Source organism: Pinus tabuliformis, chromosome 6, assembly GCF_031772625.1.
Source record: "Pinus tabuliformis cultivar Carrire ecotype Pingquan chromosome 6, CPIR1, whole genome shotgun sequence".
NCBI lineage: Eukaryota > Viridiplantae > Streptophyta > Pinopsida > Pinales > Pinaceae > Pinus > Pinus tabuliformis.
In genome coordinates this window covers 335,215,828-335,237,349 of record NC_142292.1, presented here as the reverse complement: position 1 = coordinate 335,237,349, position 21,522 = coordinate 335,215,828, and positions in this window count along the sequence as shown.

The following is a 21,522-nucleotide window of genomic DNA, read 5'->3' as shown; positions in this document are numbered from 1 at the left end:
TGATTCAGTGTCATCCTTCCAGCTTCAAACCCTTCTCTCCTCATGAATCAACAATTTGACATGATAACATTACTCTCTCTACTAATCTCATTCCAACAACATTTCCTTAGCTTATGAAGTTCCAACCTAGACCAGCCAATGAGAGCTTGGTCCTTTTATAGCTAAAAAGAGGAGGTTAGGCCATTAATGGCCCTCATGAATGCTTTTCCATATTTGGGAAGTGGTTCCATGGAGGAAGGGATAATGGATTAAGGTTCATTCATCTCCTTCCTCATCCAAAAGCGAGCCCAATCCTTCTAGAAACCTCTAGAAGCATCCATTGGATGAGGAATCCAATGGATTCATTTGAAAAATTTGATGGATCTCGCTCATCGCAGGTGATACAAAGGCCAGGTGCTATGCATAGCACCCAGACAGTGTAGTGCCTACCATTCATTGCAGTCAGATAGAAGGCCACCTGCAATGATCTCCTTAGGGGCATTTTTTGGATGAATGGTGTCATGAAACTCTTGGGAGGCAAGCATGATGTAGGTTAACTTCATTAGGGAATGAAAACAATTGAATTAGGGGTTGATGGACCCTAATAATATAGATCTGGAAGTTGGGGTTAATGTGCCCAAATTTTCCTGTAACATGCGTGCGCGGTGATTTAGGGATTTCCACGATTATCCCATTGCTCTGAGGGGCATCTCCTATTGTCATGGCCTACGCGACCTCTTCAGTGGTCATCTCGATGATATCCATGGCTTCCTCTGGTACTGCCATCTTGCTACTCCACAAATCTCTAAACTGCTCAGGTAGGTGCTCAAACAACGCCTGATGAGCCTCATAAATGGGTAATTATATGGGCTCATTTTACCTCCTAACCTAGTAAAATCAACCATTCTTTTAGCTTATTGCATGATTTTATGATTATATTTATGATTATAGAGTGAGTTGAGTTAGTTATGATGCCATGAGGTCTAATATGTGTTTAATGCAGATTATTGATGACTTTTATGGTCAAAGTCAAGGATCCAGTGGACAAATGGCAACAATAACTCAAAGTGGACAGAGGAGAGGACTTATAGGAGGGAATACCCCTCATTTATTACTCGTTACTTTGAATTTCCCTTCATTCATCTAGGAGTACAAGCAGCCAAGTCATGCATTAGTAGGCAACCGAGCAAAGTGGAGGATAACTGATGTTTATCTCGAGTTTTGGGAGCCAAGCTTCGGTGACTTGAGGAAGCTGTTGGGAGCTTCATTTGTATAAGTAGATAGGCCTAGGGCCTTGTAGAAATTTCTGTTTTCCCACCTCGGTTTTCAGTTTCTCCTTATTTCTCCCATATAGTTAAATGCCCTTTCCCATAACCATACATTTAACAAGCTGAAAAAAATAAATTTGCTGAAAACACAAATTCTGGAAATTTTACAGAATGCTGGAAATTGCAGAAATAAAAATCAGCAGTAATAAACAACCATTAAAACACATTTAAACACTGAGATTTTTGGTCAATGTGACCCTGGAAAAACCCCCTACAACTCTTGGGGAAAACCAGTTTGAGAGCTCTTCTTTATTTCTGAAAATTGCCTTTTACAGTGAGAAATTTTCAGCAAAAAATCAGCAAACAAATTTACAACTTATCTCTTTTCCCATGCTTCACAACAAACTGGAAATTACAGCAAACATGACAGCAATAAATGCTGTACGATCTCCTCAATTTTCGTGCCCACTTTTAGCATTAAATGCTGCTGTACGACCCTCGTTTTGCGTGCAGAAAAACCAGCAAACTGCTCCTCGATTTTTGTGCAAACCTCTCCTCAAAAATCGTGCCAAAATCTTCCTTTCACTGTGTGCTGAATCAGCTGTACAAATCTGCTCAACTTCTGCCTTGGAATGTGTGCCAAGCTGCTGTCTCCTTCTCCTCCCTGCTCAGAAATCTCTCTTGCTCTCTTGCTCTCCTTCTCCCAATCTTCTCATGAAAGAATTGTAATCGAATGTGATTTTTTCCTCCTTTTCCTCCCTTAATATAACTCCAAGTGACTTTTGGGTGACCCAAGTGACTTTTGGGTGATCTCTAAATCCAATGGCTGAAATAGATTTAGATCAATGGCTGAGATTAAATGCTCATTTAAATCTCACTTTTTATTTTTAATTCACCCCACTTTAATAAAGACCCACTTAGTCATTTATTTCCAAAGTCACTTTTCCTTTCTAATTTTTCATTGGCTTTATAAAAGTCACTTTAAAATTAGACTTAGTAACTTTATCACTTAAAGTCACTTTTAAATTAGATTTAACTTTATAAAATTATAAAGTCACTTTATGAGAAAAATTAAATTCTTTTGGACACTTTTCCCTAGGCCAAAGATCAAAGCCTAAGGGAACCACCTGTCCTCCGGTACCAAATTTCAACACTCCCTCTTACCGAGGAAGGTGTTCCTCACCACACCCATCTTGTCTCTGAAGTAGACATGCTTGCCCCGTGGTAAGGCTTTGGTAAGGATATCTGCAACCTGCTCATCAGTGGAAATATACTCAAGCTTCACAACTCCCTTCTGAACATAGTCTTTGATGAAATGATATCTGATCCCGATATGCTTTGACCTGTCATGGAACACTGGATTCTCCGTGAGTTTAATGCAACTCTGATTATCACAGTAAATCACTGAAGGTCTCAACGGCTGGCCAAATAAGCCAAACAACATCTTGCAAAGCCAGATAGCCTCACAACTAGCTAGACTGGCTGCCATATACTCTGCTTCCGCTGAACTCAGTGCTACTGACTGCTGCTTCCGGCTGAACCATGACACTACTACTGAACCCAACCCAAAACAGCACCCTGAAGTGCTCTTCCTATCAGAAGCACAACCTGCCCAATCAGAATCAGTGTATCCTGCCAATCTCACTCCATCTCCCTGCCTGTAGTCCAGACCATAATCCACTGTCCCCTGCAAGTACCGCAAAATGTGTTTTGCGGCCACCTAGTGAACCTTCCTAGGCTCACACATAAACTGACTCATCGTGTTGACTGCAAAACAAATATCTGGTCTAGTGTTGACCAAATACATCAAGGAACCAATCAGCTGCCTGTACAATGTGGGATCCACCAACTCGGAATCCGAAGCATGAAGCTTCTTCCAGTTGGTGATCATCGGTGTCGACATGGGTCTACAATCCTCCATGTGGAATCTGCTAAGGATGTCCACAATATACTTCCCCTGCCCCAGGAAGAAATTCCCCTCCTCTTGCCACACCTCCAAACCCAAAAAGTAATGCATCAAGCCGATGTCCTTCATCTCAAACTCTGTCGCAAGATCTCTCTTGCAGTGCTCTATGAGTCTCTCTGCACCTGTAATGATCAAGTCATCCACATACAGCACCAGAATGAGAGGCTCCTCACCAATCACAATAAAGTAAAGGTTCGGATCTACCTCACTCTTTGTGAAACCCATCCCCTGCAAATATGTATCTATCCTGGAGTACCAAGCTCTGGGAGCTTGCTTCAGGCCATAAAGGGCCTTCTTCAGTCTGAACACATGGGACTCCTTCCCATGCACCTCAAAGCCCTGTGGCTGCTCAATGTACACCTCCTCCTATATGAAGCCATTGAGAAATGCGGTCTTCACATCCATCTAGTGGATCTTCCAACCCATCTCTGCTGCTATCGATATAATGGAGCGGATCGAAGTATATCGAGCCACGGGAGCGAAGGTCTCCTCATAATCAACTCCCTCTACCTGGGAGAACCCTCTAGCCACAAACCTCGCTTTGAATTTCTCAATGCTTCCATCTGCAGCATGCTTTACCTTGTAAAGCCATCTGGAAGTAACCACGGATTTGCCCTCAGGCCTCGGCACCACCTCCCAAACATCATTCTTCATGATAGAAGAATACTCCTCCTGCATGGCCTCTCTCCAGACCTGCTGGCTAGCTGCCTCCTCATAGCTAGAAGGCTCAGAGTCAAGGATGCTGGTAACCATCGCCATATAGCTACAAAACCTCTCAGGTGGTCTACTCTCTCTGACCGGCCTCTTCGGCCCAGCAACAGATGTGGCATCTCTCAAGGTGTCCTGAAGCCACTTGGGCTTTCTCTTCCCTGAGCATGCTTCTCCCATAGGAGAATGAAACTCCTCCTCCTCATCACCATCAGTAGCCTGAACTCCTGACTGTCTGTCTGCTGTCCTCCTGCCTGCACCTGTACCTGTAGAAGCTGAGGTACCGTGTGAACTGTCCATCAGTGGACTCCCTGGTGAACTACTCTGTGAACTACTCTGCATGCTGCCCGGAGCACCACCCCTCTGGCTCGGTGAGCCACTGCTCATTGACAGACCTGACATCCTCATAGATGTACCTCCGGATCCTCCTGATCCCTGCCCACTGGATCCCTGCGACTGACTCAACTGCTGCTGAGGGTCTGGCTGATCCAGATACTCTAACTCCCGTGACCTCCTAAAGGCCCTGTCCTCCTCGAACTTCACATCCCGTCTGACAGCAACTCTCCTCTATTCAGGAATGTAAATCCGAAAGGCCTTTGAGGTCTCACTGTAGCCCACAAAGATACCCTTCTCTGCGGTGGGCTCTAGTTTGGTCCTCTTCTCCTTGGGTATATAGGAGTATGTAATGCATACAAAGATATGAAGATGACCAATATCAGGCTTCTTCCCAAAGAAAGCCTCCTCCGGAGTCATGCGCCCCAAGGCACGATGCGGACTCCTGTTTTGCAAGTAAACAACTGTGTTGCAGGCCTCTGCCCACAAGAACAATGGCAACCCCTGATCATGTAACATGGCTTTGGTAGCCCCTATAATGGATCTGTTCTTCCTCTTCGCAACCCCGTTCTGCTGGGGGTTGTAAGGAACAGTGAACTCCCTCCTAATGCCTGCCTCCGCACAATGGTCAACAAACTCTCCAAGGGTGTACTCTCCTCCATTGTCCGACCTCAAGGACTTGATCTTTCGACCTGTCTGAGTCTCCACAAGAGCTCTGAACTCTTGAAACCGCTTGAAGACCTCACTCTTGGTCTTCAAAAAATAAATCTAGGTCCTCTTAGAGTGATCATCAATGAATAAAACATAGTACTCATATCCACTCAAGGAAACATGAGACATCCGACCGCTCACATCGGAATGAATCAAATCAAGTATCCCCGTCGCTCTGCTGTCACTGCTGGGAAAAGGGGATTTGGAAAATTTGCCCATCGCACAACCTCTGCAAGTATCAAAGTGATCAGTACTGAAATCTGGCACACCTATAGTGATCTCCCGCAATGTCCTCAAGGCTCCATGATACATATGTCCCATCCTGCGGTGCCAAATCTCACACAGCTCAGAACTGCTAGCTCTGCTGTCGGTACTACTGCTCAATGCCAAAAGGGGCTGGAATGCAAACTTGTACACCTTTGCATGGCGTACACCTATCACTCTAGCTGAATCAGCTGGAGTGCCCCAGGGATACATCAACACCTGTCCTCCCCTGAACAGTACCTCATATCCTCTGTCCTCCAAAACTGAGACGTATATGAGGTTCTTCCTCATCCCTGGCACATAAAGAACCTTTGACACCTTCAAGGGAGGTTTGGACTCCCTCTGAAATGTCACTGTCCCCACCCCGACTGCTCTAACAACTCTGTCATCACCGAGTACTACCTCAATATCAGTGCCACTCTCTGAAAACTCTGAGAAGTACTCACGGACTCCTGTCATATGACGTGAAGCCCCACTGTCCACATACCAGATACCTGAAGATGCTCCGCTAATCGAGGGAAAAGCATGCTCCCTCTGAACCTGTGTGGCAGGTGATCCTGCACTAGAGGACTCACACGTAGTGAATGCAAACTCTCGGTCAAAACGACCAGTAAAGTCCTCAATCTCTGCTGAAGATGCCACGTCCTGGTTCTTCCCCTTCTTCTTCTTCTTCTTCTCTGGACACACAACTGCATAGTGTCCCATCTTTTGACAATTCCAACACTTCACCTTGGAATAGTCCTTCTGTGTGTTCCCCTGTTTACCTTTACCTTTGCCTTTGCCCCCACCACTGCTTGTGGAAGCCTGCTTCTTCCCTTTGCCTTTCTTGCCTCCTGCCACCAGTGCTACATCCTCATCTTGCTCAACTGGCTTGGCTGCCCCAAGCTGACCTTTCCTGATCTCTATCTGAATGCAATCATCCCAAAACCTCTCCCATGTGGGAAGGGTCTCACGTGCACAAACCCCATCAGCAAAGTTCAACCATGAACGGGGGAGGCCATTCACTGCAATCCGCACCAACTCAGTGGGTGGAATGGCCTCTCCAATCGCTGCCAACTCATCTCTCACATTAGTGATCTTTGTGAGTATCCAGTTGCACTATCATTACCCATCTTAATGTTCTTCAGCTTCTCCTTCAGGACCATCTTCCGGTTCTCATTAGTTCTCTGGTAGAGATTGGACAATGCTGTCCACATCTCATGGGCATTGCTCTTTTCTCTCACATGAGGAATGCAATGGTCTTTGATTCCGTCTAGAATCAACCTCTTACCCTTGTTGTTCTTTTTATTATAAGCTTTCAACCGAGTAGCATCAGTAGGCACAACAACAGGGTTCTGTGTGGTATGCACCATGATATCCCAGACTTTTGCCTCCTCAAAGATATTTTGCATTCTCTCCTTCCAAACGCTGTAATTTATATGCCCATCCAGCCTATCCTCCACCCTCAATCCCAATGACATCCTGCTGTCCTAAAACTGAAAAATAGCACTGCTGTAGTAAAGATAAAACCGCTGTTTATGAAAAAAATCAGCTTGCTGGAATTTTCTGACTGAAAAATCAGCAACTGTAATTTTTCCTTTTGCTGTCCCAAACTGCCCTTCAGCACTCAAGCTCTGATACCATGTAGAAATTTCTGTTTTCCCACCCCGGTTTTCAGTTTCTCCTTATTTCTCCCATATAGTTAAATGCCCTTTCCCATAACCATACATTTAACAAGCTGAAAAAAATAAATTTGCTGAAAACACAAACTCTGGAAATTTTACAGAATGCTGGAAATTGCAGAAATAAAAATTAGCAGTTATAAACAGCCATTAAAACACATTTAAACACTGAGATTTTTGGTCAATGTGACCCTGGAAAAACCCCCTACAACTCTTGGGGAAAACCAGTTTGAGAGCTCTTCTTTATTTCTGAAAATTGCCTTTTACAGTGAGAAATTTTCAGCAAAAAATCAGCAAGCAAATTTACAACTTATCTCTTTTCCCATGCTTCAAAACGAACTGGAAATTACAACAAACAAGACAGCAATAAATGTTGTACGGTCTCCTTGATTTTCGTGCCCACTTTTAGCATTAAATGCTACTGTACGGCCCTCATTTTGCGTGCAGAAATACCAGCAAACTGCTCCTCGATTTTTGTGCAAACCTCTCCTCGAAAATCGTGCCAAAATCTGCCTTTCACTGTGTGCTGAATCAGCTGTACAAATCTGCTCAACTGATGCCTTGGAATGTGTGCCAAGCTGCTGTCTCCTTCTCCTCCCTGCTCAGAAATCTCTCTTGCTCTCTTGCTCTCCTTCTCCCAATCTGCTCATGAAAGAATTGAATCGAATGTGATCTTTTCCTCCTTTTCCTCCCTTAATATAACTCCAAGTGACTTTTGGGTGGCCTAAGTGACTTTTGGGTGATCTCTAAATCCAATGGCTGAAATAGATTTAGATCAATGGCTGAGATTAAATGCTCATTTAAATCTCACTTTTTATTGTTTAATTCACCCCACTTTAATAAAGACCCACTTAGTCATTTATTTCCAAAGTCACTTTTCCTTTCTAATTTTTCATTGACTTTATAAAAGTCACTTTAAAATTAGACTTAGTAACTTTATCACTTAAAGTCACTTTTAAATTAGATTTAACTTTATAAAATTATAAAGTCACTTTAGGAGAAAAATTAAATTCTTTTGGACACTTTTCCCTAGGTCAAAGATCAAAGCCTAAGGGAACCACCTGTCCTCCGGTACCAAATTTCAACAGGCCTCACTAGGGTGTTGGTCAAATTTTTGTTGAACTTTTGCTGCAACATTGCTTATGTAAACTCTGCTCAACTTCGATCTTATTATCTTGTGACAGTTCATGTAATCTTATTATTGTTTTGAGAATAAAGAAGGAATCCTTTTTGAGTTAGCACTGGGTCACCTCAGAGGGCTGAAGCTCTTGGGTTAGGGCCCAATCCAAGCAGCCAAGCTCCCCTTTACTTGTATTTATATGTTTCATTTCAGTTTGTAGATTAGGTTGCTGTTAGATGCATTCCTTTTATGGTTAAGAATAGGTTTCTTTTGATGATTCAGTAGTTTTCTTCCATTTGTGTTTTCAATAGTAGGTTAAGAAGTGATAAAGAAAAGATCCAAAAGGCTAGTATCAATGCCTTGGCCTCTCTTCCTCCCTTTGGGACAATGATTTTAGGCAAGGACCATCGTGCTTCCCCAAAAACACAGATTTTCCTCCTTCATAGGACTTCTAGTGTTTGCAGCTTTCTCGTTGGTTCAGAGTCTAGTTTTCTTTTCTTCAAAACTTCTTCATCATGCTCATTTCCTTATTAGTAACATTCTTCTTTCATGCTTTTCTTTCATGCAATGGTTATCAACATTTCCTTTCATAGATCATAGTTTATTTTGATGCAAAAACTCTGTTTTTCTTAGATGCGCTTATTTCCTTTCTTGCTTAATCTCATTGGTTGACTATTAGTTGTTTATGTAGAAGATATTTTCTAGTAGCAGTCCAACTTATCAACCATTCCACCCTCCACTTGATCCATGCCCTACAGGTCGTCCAAGTCTCCCCTCAATTCTGCATTAGTTTCCTGCATTTTCTATAGACTTTCCTCTCTCTCCTTGAGCAAATCCAATCATATTTCTCCCTCCTAATGATTCTTGGTAGACCCTAGCTGCCCTAACACTTTCCAACCTTCATCTACCTTCTCCACCCACTCACATACCTTCAAAATAGTGAAAACTACTCTCTTCCTCCTCTTGTAGGCCTCCTGTAGAACGTTGTTTTTCCTCCTGTAGATTCCCTGTGTCCTCATGTAGATTTTCCTGTAGGCTTCCTTTTGAAGGCCGAATTTGGGAGAAGCTTCCAGAAGTCCACTTGAGACCTCCTGGGACCCATCCACACCATCCTACATCCTCTCACATCCAAAAACTGCCCTCCATTTCCACCTATTCGCTGCCACATTCAAAAACAAATAAATTACATGCATGACAAATTCACACGAAAATACATAAAATTCCAAAAAGATATTTTTTGTTTATTTACTTTCAGAAATAGCCTAGGTAGATGCTGTTTACTTCCTTGAGTAGAAAATGGCATTCTTTTCATGGTTTTCATAGTGCTTTCTGCAAAAGTAGGATTAGTGGTTAACTAGGATTTCCTTGGTTTGCTTTACATTTCAATCTTCCTTTCTGCAAGTAGAATAGCATCAGTAGAGTAATCTCTCTTTTTCATTTCATCACATATAGAGCTTCTTCTGGAATCCATAGAGGTTGGCTTAAGCTCCTAGTGATCTTGCACCGGCTGACCAAGTGACAACTTGCAGTAAGAACTAGTACTTGTGCATACAACACTGTCGCTTCAAAGTTTGTTACGAACTATCGGGTTGATAAAAGTAAAGTAGGAAGCCCAGGAGTTGCAGCGTTATTGCTGCAATACTGGTGCTCACCATATTTTTGGCGTCGTTTCCGGGGAAGCGTTAGAGTATTATGTGATTACTGTTATAGACATTTTTGTGCCTTACAACACCAAGCATGAAATGTCCATAAACCAAGGGCTCCTAAGTCCTTAAAAGTGTTGTTCTAACCCCTAAAGGAACAAGGTCAACAGATTACAACTTCTCCCAGAAGTTCTCCATGAAAAACTACTCAAAATTGGTCAAAACTGGATCAATGCACTTGCTCCATGGCCAGGGTGCGCTGCATCGCACCTTGTACACACGGGAAGTGCGTTGCAATGCACCTAAATACACTGTGAGGGTGCGATGGACGGGAAAAGACAAGTGGCGGAGACAGTTTGCGAGGTGGATGATCATGGAATCTTCCAGAAACTTCTCCTGGGACACTTGCCTCTCAAAATCGCCCAAGGATGAGTAAGAGATCAATGAGATCTCCAAGTGGCATCAAGAACTATCAGAGAGAAGACACTAATAAAAAACCCAGAGCTGACTCACACCTCTGCAAATATCTATATATAGATCTCTCATCCCAGAGATCCAGAGGTTGGAGGCTGGAATTTTACACATTGTAAGGAATTGCTGTTAGTTTTGAGATAGAGATCAGAGTATTGGGTGATTTATGCTTTGTTGGAGGTGAAGAGGGGCTTCTTTGTTGGGAGGTTGATGCTGGGTCAGGAATCATCGGTTGTAACTCCTCCTGGATCTTCTCGTTATATCAATAAAAACTATTTGAGTTTTTCCTCCATGCTTGTGTATCATTGATGCTTGTTACATTTGTATGGTTAGCTTAAATTTGATCCTAAGCTGTTTATGAATATAGATCCATGTCTTTGTATAGTTTTCTTCTTCTGTGATCTTACAGGTACTTGGTGAAGCTGGGCAAGTAAGGGAGCAAGTAGCTGGAAGCTGTCGAAGAAGAGAGGGATTGGATCAAAGGATTAGCGCAAGACACAGGTCGGTTCTTTCTATCCCCCTCTATCTTTAATTCATAAAGGAAATACAAAAGTAATTTTCTCTGTTTGTTTCTAAGGCAGCTGATGAGCCCCAAAAATGTATAATTATTTGGGCTCATTCAACCTCCTAATTTGACTTAATCCACCATTCTCATTAGTTTATTGCATGTTTTTGATTATATTTATGTTAATAGAGTGAATTTGGTTAGTCATTATGCCAACAAGTCTAATGGGTGCTTTGTGTAGCCTTTTTGGTCAACTTGGAGACAAAATTGAAGGTCTTAATGAACACTTGGCAGCCAAATTCGTGGGAGAACAAGCTAGAGGATTTGTAGGAAGGTGTCCCCTTCATTTATGGGCCCTTACCTCGAATTCTCCACCATCAGCTCGGAGTTCAAGGGCCACCGAATCAATCAGCACAAGGGCAGCCAAGCAAGTCAAGTAGGATTGCTGTTAACTCCAAGTTTTGGGCAGCCGAGTCCATAAAGTTTAGGAGGACTGTTGGGTCCTCAATTTGTATAAATAAGAAGGCTTAGGGCCTCATTTTGGTTAGCCAGTGTAGCCAGTGGATGTTAGCTAGTTAGCCAGTAGATAGTAGCTAGTAGTTAGTCATTTCATAGCCTTGTTGTAGTCATTTTGTAATTCGATTTGTATGCAATAGATTAGCTTTTCTTTCAGCTCATTCTCAAGCTCTCCTTGTGGACAGTTTTGATGTAACTCTTCATTCTTGATTAATAAAGATGAATTCAGCTTTGCACCAGCTCTAAATCTCTCTTGGGAGGCTGTAGCTCTTGGGGTTGGGCCCATCTCAAGCGCCCAGTACCTCCCCTGTTTATCTTTATGTGTGTTTGCTGCGTTCTTAAAATAAAATCTACTCTTTAGATCTTGCTTTGTTATTTTGGTTGTTTTTGTTGGTTAAAGTAGCTTTTTATGTTTGGGAATCGATTGGTAGGAGTTTGTCATGCATTTAGATCTTTCGGAATGCTCTTTCTCACGTGATGTACATGGTTCTCTTTCCAAATGATGCTGCTGTTTATTCATTTCATTGACAGTTAGATTAAGTTAGCTAGGACTTAGTTTGTTTGCAAGAATTCATTGATTCGGTTGAAAGTGCATTGTGCAGGGCATCTCTATCACTCACTCACATGGTCAAGCTTCATTAGAGCCATCTGATTCATCCCATATCTAGGCTTCTCGCTTCACACCCATCCTCTTGCCCACGTAACCCTACCTTCTTCTCCATTGTTGTATCAACTACCTTAAAGCCAATTCAGCCTTCCACACATCATCTCACCACTCCATCCATCAGTTCCTGGGTCACTTCAGACCTCCATCCTACCTCCATAACCATCCATGCATCTTCCATCAATCACCCATCCTCAAAAATCCCATTTCGAAACATCCTGTAGAAGAATTACAGAACATCCTGTAGAAACCCCTACAGACTTCCTGTAGAAGTTCATAAACACGGTTGCATGGCATCCAGACTTTGTGAAACTCTCAGAAAGAATGTTAGGGATCCCTTAGACCCTCTTTGTACCATCCCAACCTTTCCCATAGCATTTCATCCCCTGATCCATCCCTGCACAGTGGAAAACTAGTTAGAAGCACATGCATGATAATTTCAACAACTTAAGCAAAAATACAAAAAGATGTTTTCTTCAGATAGTGATAACTTAGACACATGCATTTTACCTTCCTAGAAGTAATGGCATCTCTTCTCGTAGTTTGCATTCTCATTTTTGCATCAATAGGACTAGTTGGTAGAATTACGGTTTGCTAGGGTTTGTATTTCTTTTTGGCTTTCAGTTTCTTTCCGCAAGTAGATTAGCTTCCTTTGAGTTAGCTTTCATCCATCAGTTAAAAAGCTTCTTCTAAGAGCTCATAGAAGTTGGCTTGAGCCCCTAGCGGACTTGTGCCAGCTGACCAAGTGACAGCTGCGGCAAGAGCTAGTACTTGTGCATACAGCACCGTCGCTTCCAAGTTTGTTACGAACTACCGGGTTGATAAAATTAAAGAAGGGAGTTCCAGGAGTTGTAGCATTATTGCTACAATACTGGGGCCCACCATCTTTTTGGCGCCGTTGCCGGGGAAGCGTCAGAGTATTGGTGATTGTCGCTTTTCTTCTATTTTCCACTACAATCTTCTGCTAAGTAGTTTATTTCATTTCCATTATGCAATTTCGTTTATGCAAAAGTAGATTAGCCTTTCCCGCTTTCATAGATTAGCATTTCAATTCCGCAATTTCATTTCTGCAAGCGTAGATTAGCATTTCAATTCCGCAAGCGTAGCCTAGCATTTCATTCCTGCAATTTCATTTGAGCAAAATAGATTAGTCCTTTCCTGCTTTCATTTCAATTCCGCATTTTCATTTTAGCAAGATAGTTAGTTGCAGTTCAATCTATTTCAGTTTTGCAGGTAGAAGTAGAAAAAAGAAAAAATCAACCAAAAAGATTTCATTTCATGCCTTGTAGGAGTAGAGATAAGTTAGAAAAATGATTGCACAACACCCCCACCTCTTCACACAACCAACCTTCTCTCTTCTTCGATGGCTGTGATTAAAGAACCCTTAGGTGGACAACAAGACATATTTGAAGAACCTCAAGGGAAGAAGAAGAAGAAACCATTCCTCTGGAGCAAATGGCTACAAGCAGAAATGTTGGGAGCAGTCCCTTGTCCAAAGATGAATTTGAAGATCAGATAGAAGATTTCAAGAGTGATATGAGGCAGTTTCTTGCCATGCAATTGGATACCCTGTGGATCCAAAAGAAGCAAGAGGAAGCCAAGAGGGCTTTGGTCATCTTTTGTCCCAGGTGCACTAGAAAGCATCCTAGGAACGAATGTCCAATGCACTCCCTAGAAGTGTGTTTCATCTGCGAAGAATACCATCCTACAGATCAGTGCCCTTCCTTACCTAGAATCAAAGCTGCATATCAGAGAGCCAAAGGAGCCACTGAATCACTCTATTATATGAACCAAAGGAGGCCACATGAACCTAGATCTTACCAGCAGGAACTGCAAGGGACATCCGAGACCTATTATGACCCTTATCAAGCCACTTTCATGCCTTCTTGGGGTCCCCCTGCTCATCCTTCCTGGTTCACACCTCCTCCTTGTTCCTTCACAGATCCATATTATGCCCAACCAGTTGCTCTTTCGTTTCACTCTTATGCTCAGTCACAACCTCAGTGGAATACACCTCATCAGGGGTGGAGGCCCCAATACAACACTCCTCCCGCTTATTTTCCTCCACCACCTGCTCAACCGCAACCATCACCTCCTCCTCCACCAAGGCAACCCCAAATGCCTACCCAACCACAATGCCATCCATCTCCATCTCAATTTCACACCTCCACTCAACTACCCGTACCATTTCCAAAGCCATACAATGGAGTAGCTCAACCCAATTGCAAAGTTGAGGCACATGTGCAAATGACTCCTCTTGAGCTCAATGATGTTCACCAAAGCTCAGGAAGAGTGTTGCAAAACAGAGATTATGTTGACAACATTGAAGGACCAAAGGAAAAAGAAGATTCCAAAGAGGAGATCAAAGAACCATGGGCTGCACTTGATGAAGAGAAGAGATCAGAATCAGAGATCGAGAGAGTTTCCTCATGGTCACCATCAAATCTTCCATGTATTCAAGATAAAGATCAGCAAAAGGAGGAAGATGAGAAAGTCATGATAGAAAGTGACATGAAGAATGATCCAGATCAGCAAAAGGACCAAGGATATCAAAGCTATATTGAGACATGGTTCCAGATAGTCACTAAGTTGCAGCAGTACTCTCTTCCTCAGTTATGTTTGATCCCTTCAAGGTCAGATCATTTGGTCTCTGAGATCTGGATACCTATCCAAGCATGCATTTCGAGCCTCCACATCATTTTTTCTCTAATCTCGATGTGCACATGGCTCCATTGGAAGTATTCTTATACTTGAAAATGATTTTGTTTTTCAAGTAGGGTAGGGTAGAAAAAAGAAAAAAAAAAGAAAAAAAAAAGAGAAAAGAAAAAGAAAAAAAAATGAAAAAAGAGGAAAATAGAAATCTAATGTGAAAACCTCCTCGGAGGCGCCTTAGATTGGCTCATTGATTGAAAACCTCCATGAGGCAGTCAATGGGTTGGGAAAAAAAGAGAAAATAAAAAGGCAATAAGATCTTTGGGTGAAAACCTCCCTTGGAGGCGCCCAAGGCAGGCAATTAGGGTGAAAACCTCCATGAGGCGCCCTAGTTGTTTTTCAAAAAAAAAAGAGAAAAAGAAAAAGAAAAATAAAACTAATTTCCATTGGCTAATTGCAGGTTGCAAGAAGGACGTTTCATGACAGGAGGAGCACTCAAATCAAGATCAAAGGAATTTTTCTTGTGCCTTCTACAGGAAGCTCTGTATTTCTACAGGAAACATCCTGTAGAACCTTTGGACGAGCCAAATCCAATTTAAAAAGTGAATCTAATGGTGGGAATCTGTTGATTAGGCCTACAAGCACTTGTGTGTCCATCCCTTGCCTTTATCCATCATTTTTTTTCCACCTCCTTGTGCTTCTCATTGTGCTTCTACAGGAACTTCCTGTAGAAATTGTGGGAAACTAGACATGGATTTCAAAAAGTGGTTTGGCGAACATGGTAGCTTCCTCAAGGGTTCAGAAGTCTTCATGCAATCTTCCAACTCCTCCTCCATCATCTCCATACCTGCATCACAACCCAAGCTCAGTTTTTCCTTCCATGCAAACATTTGCAAAAAGCCTTGAGGCAAAAATCCATGGAACAAAATTTGTTTTTGCCATAAATTGAAAACCATGCATCCATTTGACAAACCGTTTTATGGGGAATTGTACAAGGGTGATGAAAACATGCCTGAACAGTTTCATGCCGTTCCGGTGCACGGTTTCCAAGAAATCAGCCTCCATCACCATCAGCCATTTTTGCATTTTCTCCATAACCGTGCATCCGTTTTAAAACTTGTTTCATGGGGATATGCATATGAGTGATGGTAACCTACCCAAGCAGTTTCAGCCGATTCCGATGCACGGTTTCCGAGAAATCGATCTCTGAAATCTTCAGCCATTTTCCATTTTCTCGAAATCCGTGCATCCATTGATCACTATTTTGCTATGGGAGATGCATCATGATGATAGAAACATGATCAGCAAGTTTCATATCGATCCGCTTTGCCGTTTGGGAGAAATGGCGAAAACAAGTTCTGGTTCTGTGACATTGCAGCAGCAGCAGCTTGAACGTGCAGATTTGAACGTGGAAACAATTGCCTGGAGCTTAGATCTGGCCAGAGGACACCTGCATAAGGAAAAAAAACAATCAAAGATTAGCAGCCAAGCCACATGCAATCAGAAAAACCAATGCATGCAATAATGACAGGCCACAGCAGCTCACGGCAGCCATTCAACTTCGAGGTATGTGACTGAAACTCATTCTTCTATTACATAAATTTAATTTAAAAACTGCACGAATTAATGGAATGGTGGGATTAAGCCATGAATTATCAAGGTTAAGATGATTGTCTTCTCTAGAACTCAGCCGGCAGTCACGCAGTACATGTGGACAGGTGACTCACGTGAAAATTAAAAAAAAACAGTTAGTGTCAGCTGCTTGAACTCCAGTGCAGCGGATCAAGAAGAAAGCATACAGTTAATAAGTAGAACATGCAGTTCATGATACCACTGCAGTTCATGGGCCAGCACACGTCTTTGCCGCCTCACTCCACCAAAAATCACGCAGAAATTAATGAGCGCTCAGCTGAAATTCATGGACTGTTATTCAACTTGCACTTGCAACCTGTTCAACTGAAGATGCATCCTCTTCTCCCACAATCAGTTAACCTATCATCCTTCGCTGATTTTTTTTGGCCTGTTCAAAATTCTCCCGCTCATCCAGTTTGAAGCTTGAAGAAAGCCTATTGTTTAGTTGAAGTCAAGGTTGTTGCAAAACAACTACAGCCCAGGAACAAATGGATTGCTTCTCCGCGGCAGAGTTTGGACAGACTAAACAGGGATAGAGCGCGAAGTCTTGAGCACAAGAAGCACTTGAATGAAAGCAAGGAAAAGAGCTCGAGATTACGAAGTTTTTCCAGATAGAACATTATTTTCTGACTTGAAATGTTCTGCTTCTTCATTGGTGAGTCTTCACCAGGGAATTGATTATGGGACAGAGCTGTATATTTTGAAGTGATTCAGTTGATACATACCATTCAAAGTTATCCAAAACAGTAGAGGGAAAAATGACCAGTGAAGTTCTTAGTTATAGATAGGCTTGCATTGAAGAATATTGATGAAAGTTTATCCTTCTTGGAGAAAGCCCCCTGCTTCATTGAACGATATGGAAATCAAAGAGTAAGAATACCTTTGGTAGGTTCTTTCATCTCTTAGGAGTTGTATGAGATTTTATTCAAAATAATTTGAATTTATCCTAGACCAATATGGAACATGGGGAGAATTAATTGTTGAGGAAAGATGCCATCTCTGCAATATGATCATGAATTCAAAACAGAGCAGTAGAATGTTGATAACAGAAATGAATTCAGCAGTGTCTATAACTAAAAATTGTTGACATAAAGTTCTTATTTTCCTTGAAACACATGCAGAGCCATAAATGAAACAATTGACTGCCAATTTTGTTGTCAAAGTTTTGCTAGATGACCAGGAAGAAAGTAATTAATTTCTGCTGAGTTTTTCTAGTAATTATACTTTTACCCATGAATAAAGCAGGAATATATTTTCCAAAAGGGTCAGATGACGCAGAGATTTTGTATCATATACTTCAATAGATGACAAAGATTATTCTTTCAAACATAGATATGGGACATCCTTTAAGTGATGGCATTTTAAAGCTTGTTGCAAGGTATCAAGGTCATTTGAAAAATTTGAGATCAGTGGTGCCTGAAAATTACAGATGGACTAAAGTAAGTTGTAGACTTCAGTCCAAACTTGCAATGTTGGTACCTATCGTTGGCATGTGTTGTGATTGGCATTAGGAAATGTTCAAGATTGCAAGGTGAAGTATGGAGGAGTCATTTTTCACTTTTTTTTATCTGAGCCTGTAAGATCTTTTCTCAGTTGAAAATGATTGCAAGGTCCTGTGCGCTACAGTGAAAAATGAACAGATGGACTCAAACAAGGTGTAGTTGTCAGTCGAAAAGTTATGAAGATTGGTACCTGTCTTTGGTGGCAGATGGCTTGGTCTATCATATTCTAAGGGGACATTATCAGAGAGCTGCCTTACTGATTGAGAGTTAATACGGTTGTCTGTGGTCATGCTATTCAGCCCAAGCATCAAGTTTTGGTGCCAGGGTAAAGGAAAATAGGAGCTACAATGAGAATGCTTATAAGGGTTGGCTCGAAAATTGGTGGAGAGTCATTTCTGAGGTGGAAGCAACAATAGGGACTGTTGCCATTGCTCAAGTTTTAAGCAAGGATTTGAACTTTTTTCATCATCTAATTGACACGAATAACTGGAAAGAGGTTAGGGCCGTCTTTGTTCTTTTGGCAGTCGCAAAGGAGAGGCAGGTGGACGATATGCGATTCTTTGAGGACTCAAAGCCATTGATGGAATGGATGAGGGGAGGATATACAATAATCAGAACCTACTGCTTCCAGATGCAATAAGGATGGCTAATGACAACAGTTCCTCACATATCTACAGAGAGGAAAACACTGAAGCTGACAAGTCTTGCAAATAGGGCCAAGGAATTACAGTATGGGCTGATTGCAGCAAGATGAGGTTTTATCGTTCCCCACTTAACAGATTCTTGAGTAGTTTTGATTGTGGCTATGTGCTCTATCCCGAAATGGTTTGTGCTTTACCCCGGGATGGGATATTACAGGCTTGAGTCTAGGATAGCCACAACCAAGCTGAAAGGAAAATCACCCACAGCCGAGCAGGATATAGTGGTGCTGTCTGTTTCTACAGGAAGCCAGAACTCAGCTACAGGACTGTTTCTACAGGAAGACAGAGAACTGTTTCTACAGGAAGTTTGGAGAAAGGGCAGCAGAAGGAGAAATTGGCCGAGATTGTAGCTAAGGAGGCCACCAGGGCCATCAAAGATGAGGAGAGAGATTGGTTGCTCAGAGGATGAGCAACACTTTCAGTAGGGGGGTGATGATGAGCCCCAAAAATGGATAATTATTTGGGCTCATTCAACCTCCTAATTTGACTTAATCCACCATTCTCATTAGTTTATTGCATGTTTTTGATTATATTTATGTTAATAGAGTGAATTTGGTTAGTCATTATGCCAACAAGTCTAATGGGTGCTTTGTGTAGTCTTTTTGGTCAACTTGGAGACAAAATTGAAGGTCTTAATGAGCACTTGGCAGCCAAATTCGTGGGAGAACAAGCTAGAGGATTTGTAGGAAGGTGTCCCCTTCATTTATGGGCCCTTACCTCGAATTCTCCACCATCAGCTCGGAGTTCAAGGGCCACCGAATCAATCAGCACAAGGGCAGCCAAGCAAGTCAAGTAGGACTGCTGTTAACTCCAAGTTTTGGGCAGCCGAGTCCCTAAAGTTTAGGAGGACTGTTGGGTCCTCAATTTGTATAAATAAGAAGGCTTAGGGCCTCATTTTGGTTAGCCAGTGTAGCCAGTGGATGTTAGCTAGTTAGCCAGTAGATAGTAGCTAGTAGTTAGTCATTTCATAGCCTTGTTGTAGTCATTTTGTAATTCGATTTGTATGCAATAGATTAGCTTTGCTTTCAGCTCATTCTCAAGCTCTCCTTGTGGACAGTTTTGATGTAACTCTTCATTCTTGATTAATAAAGATGAATTCAGCTTTGCACCAGCTCTAAATCTCTCTTGGGAGGCTGTAGCTCTTGGGGTTGGGCCCATCTCAAGCGCCCAGTACCTCCCCTGTTTATCTTTATGTGTGTTTGCTGCGTTCTTAAAATAAAATCTGCTCTTTAGATCTTGCTTTGTTATTTTGGTTGTTTTTGTTGGTTAAAGTAGCTTTTTATGTTTGGGAATCGATTGGTAGGAGTTTGTCATGCATTTAGATCTTTCGGAATGCTCTTGCTCACGTGATGTACATGGTTCTCTTTCCAAACGATGTTGCTGTTTATTCATTTCATTGACAGTTAGATTAAGTTAGCTAGGACTTAGTTTGTTTGCAAGAATTCATTGATTCGGTTGAAAGTGCATTGTGCAGGGCATCTCTATCACTCACTCACATGGTCAAGCTTCATCAGAGCCATCTGATTCATCCCATATCTAGGCTTCTCGCTTCACACCCATCCTCTTGCCCACGTAACCCTACCTTCTTCTCCATTGTTGTATCAACTACCTTAAAGCCAATTCAGCCTTCCACACATCATCTCACCATTCCATCCATCAGTTCCTGGGTCACTTCAGACCCCCATCCTACCTCCATAACTATCCATGCATCTTCCATCAATCACCCATCCTAAAAAATCCCATTTCGAAACATCCTGTAGAAGAATTACAGAACATCCTGTAGAAACCCCTGCAGACTTCCTGTAGAAGTTCATAAACACGGTTGCATGGCATCCAGACTTTGTGAAACTCTCAGAAAGAATGTTAGGGATCCCTTAGACCCTCTCTGTACCATCCCAACCTTTCCCAAAGCATTTCATCCCCTGATCCATCCCTGCACAGTGGAAAACTAGTTAGAAGCACATGCATGATAATTTCAACAACTTAAGCAAAAATACAAAAAGATGTTTTCTTCAGATAGTGATAACTTAGACACATGCATTTTACCTTCCTAGAAGTAATGGCATCTCTTCTCGTAGTTTGCATTCTCATTTTTGCATCAGTAGGACTAGTTGGTAGAATTAGGGTTTGCTAGGGTTTGTATTTCTTTTTGGCTTTCAGTTTCTTTCCGCAAGTAGATTAGCTTCCTTTGAGTTAGCTTTTGTCCATCAGTTAAAAAGCTTCTTCTAAGAGCTCATAAAAGTTGGCTTGAGCCCCTAGCGGACTTGTGCTAGCTGACCAAGTGACAACTGCGGCAAGAGCTAGTACTTGTGCATACCGCACCGTCGCTTCCAAGTTTGTTACGAACTACCGGGTTGATAAAATTAGAGAAGGGAGTTCCAGGAGTTGTAGCATTATTGCTACAATACTGGGGGCCCACCAGCAGCTGTCACACCTTAGTGGGATAGAGCAGTTCTAAATAGACACTTTTCCCGATAACAAAATGGCGACTCCGCTGGGGACATTGTCTAATTAGTTTGTTTGTGTATCTCTTTGTTGTTTGTTTCATAAACTTATAAGTAGCATTCGAACTGCATTTGCCATAACAAATGCAAAGTAGACATCTGCTGCTTCAATCCATTCACTAGATTTGTTTATGATTTGAACAGCTGATTCACAAACTATCTGATTTCCCTTGTGATAGCTCTTAGACCCTCCTTAGATCTACCCCTGATTGTGCATTACTGATTGCTTTTACTCGGCCAAAAACCAAAGACTAAAACTGCAAACCATGACCCAGAACCTAGACAGATTCTCGTTTCTGGCCCAGCGCAGGTACTGTTAAGAGTTCCTGCATTTCGGCGCACTTCCCGAAAGGGCAACCTGCACTGCAATCCAGTTTCGCTGTGTAACAGGTGCGCTGATCAGCCTAGCCCTGTGCAGCTGAGGTTCCTGTGCTTCATTCTTTCCAGTTTTGTCTCTGAATTTTGCAGCCTGTGATCAATATATGTCTGTTTAAAACCCCTTTTCCTTGCTGATATTGTGCCTCATTTGTACAAAAGAACTGTAGATGTTTTTGTGTGTTTGTTGAGTCGTTTACAGTTTTCCATTGCAAAAGTATAATAATCGTACTGTCGTCCTTTGATTTAGATCTGTCGCAAGTGTCGATTTCGATCATAGGAGAAAGTTTATTTGCTGTTGATGGTCGATTATGCTTTTACTATTGCCTTTGGTTTGAATTTGTGAC